Below are 2,739 nucleotides of genomic sequence, written 5' to 3'. Positions count from 1 at the left end.
TAGGACACAGAGACATTGATTTGTAGTTTAGGGGACTGTCCAGTACATGCTAATGCAGTCTGTGACTTTCATTGTCATCATCTTACATGTTTGATTTATCGAATTTGGGTTAAAGTCCAGGGATGCATGGGAAAATTGGAAAGAATATGCTGATTTAATAAAGAAAGGAAAGGAGCTAAGAACAAAAGACTTTTATGCATAGAGTAATTTGGGCCCAACTCAGTGAATGAGAAAGCCATTAATTTAACCTCTCCAAATAATATTCTCTGACCAACATAATTATAATAAAAACAAAAGCACAGCTGTTTACCTATGCCTCTTAACTAGTCAATCATACAATTTTAATACCCAGTACTACACATGGACTAAATTAAGGCACCCAGAGTTGTGACCAGAATGTATTACATACATGTATGAAGTTTTCAAAGAATACATTTATAAAGATTATTTCAGAATCTCTTTTGTTTCAAATCATCTATAAACTATAATTTAGGGAAAATAAACCCATCTCTATTGTAACTGGTGGATAGAAATGACCGTTCTTCATGGCAATGAGTTTAAACTCTTGCTTTGTGTTAGACTCATCTACAGAAATTTTAAGGACATCACCCCTAGCTATATTCCATTAAAGACCAACTTTGGTAAATAAGAGTGTCTGAAAAAGAGTAACAGAGTGCTTAAGTTCCCTGTCAGCTGATGGCTGGGATCTGCCCCTCCTGTGTCTCAGGCAGAGCAGTCTCTAACTGACTCCGCAAGTAAAGTTCAGCTAAGAACAACATCAGTGGAAAGGCTACCCGGATCGATGTAGGTCATTTGTTTCTAGCTTCCGCCTTTATGTAAGCCACAGAGGCAGACTTCTTGTGGTGAGGTAGTGCAGCATCATAACATCTGAGAAAAACATGTTTTCTGGAGTTTCCTTCTTCTAACGCCACTCATCTATGTTAGGAGACACGTACAGTAACAGACCTGCAAAATGTTACTTATCTACTCTACGTCTTTGACTGAAGAATTCAAATTACTGAACATGGCATTATCCCTCTGAAGACACTTGGGGGCCAATTGTTCTCATCTTCATATTAAGAGCACTAAATGTTTGATGAACTCATGAATTATGGAAGTAATCAAGTATTACTTCACGAGCTACTAGAAAACCTGGAGTCAAATCCGCCGTGCACAAGCAGGTGTCATGGGCTTGTAGGGATTATTCTATTTTGATGGGTTGACTTTCTTTTTCTTGTTTCTTTATATTTTAGCACTTTGATCGCTTTGTATCGATTAGTTCACCATAAAAACGCTCTGACAGGATCAGATTTTAAAAGCATAGCAATTGGAGCTGATGGCCAGAGTGTGGGCCACAAAAGCGAGTAGGCTATTGTCTTTGGTGCAGTGGGCCTCTATGGGATTCCATCGGCAAACAACTCAAAAAGCGAGACACGCATTCTTAGTACCTGGGGGGTGGTATCTGATAATGTATAATGTCTGTTTGGGGTATTGTAACTTGTTCCATGTCAGATAGCTTGGACTGCATCCCAGCCAGCCCATCTCACACACAGCCCAAGTACGGGACTAATCCTGCTGTTGACCTAACAGGTGTTAAGATAGAGTTGAACATGCTCACAAACATCCAAACACTGTTCTTGTATTTACCACCCAGTGGTGGAAAGCAAAAGAAATGGTGAGAGTTGGACCTTTTCTTTTGAAGGTAAAACACAGGAATCAGAAAAGTGGCCCTTTCACTTGAGGCTGAGCTCAACACTGGAGTGGACAAACACTCCTAAGCAGATCACCGGTCACAAAGGAGTAAGATTTTAAACAATAATATTTTTTAGCAAGTACCTTTCCTTAATATTTCAATTATTTAGATGCCTGAAATGCAAGTGGGCAATTGGATGAAAGTGTTCTAGAGTCAAATCCTTTAAAAATGGAAGTTACCAGGTTCTTACTAAGTTACGTTGATGTATCATTAAAAAAAAAATCTCCAAAAGTAGGCCAGTGTGAGGATTCCTCTATATTCTAAGGACCTTTGACCCTGGGTCAAATAATTCTTTAAGAGAATACAGCTAGTAGTGAGCTATGCTGACAGGCCCATTTGTGTCTGACATCTGAGATATAGGACTCTTCCCTATTAGCCATTTCTATTATTTAGTGTGCTATATGTGAAACATTTTATGAGGTTTCAAAGAGAATCTGGTTTTATTCAAGTAAAGATACTGTTACCATCGTTTTTGATCTATCTTGGTCTCACAAAATTATCTTCTAAATTTTACTCAAGACATTTCTTTTGGTTGAAAGGATAAACTCGTTCTACTCACTTATAATTGTGTAATCATTAGAAGATGTGTATCAAATGTTGTAAGCATGCAAAAAATAATCACAAAAATACACTCTGACTGCTAATGCTCTGAAAACACTTTATTACACAAATTACATTCAGATTCTGAAAAATAGTGTTCTAACAGTGTAACCATCTAAAAATAAGACATCCCGGAAACACACCAACTGAAGAGAAATTTGAAAAAAAGAATTTAAATAGAGATTTTTTAAAATTTCTCTCATTGCAATATAATGTTAGTGATTTTAAAAAAATAGAAGGAGATTTAGCAGCTTTTCGTCGTGTAGCAAAGTTTCCCTTTTACTGCTACAGGCTGAGAATGCTGAACCGGAAAGGCACCAAAGAAAGACACTGGCAATGGGTGTGGACTGGGAGAATACTGTGTTCAAGCAGAGAATAGGGCTATT

This window comes from Mastomys coucha, unplaced genomic scaffold, assembly GCF_008632895.1.
Source record: "Mastomys coucha isolate ucsf_1 unplaced genomic scaffold, UCSF_Mcou_1 pScaffold14, whole genome shotgun sequence".
NCBI lineage: Eukaryota > Metazoa > Chordata > Mammalia > Rodentia > Muridae > Mastomys > Mastomys coucha.
Note: the sequence above shows the minus strand (reverse complement) of the source record.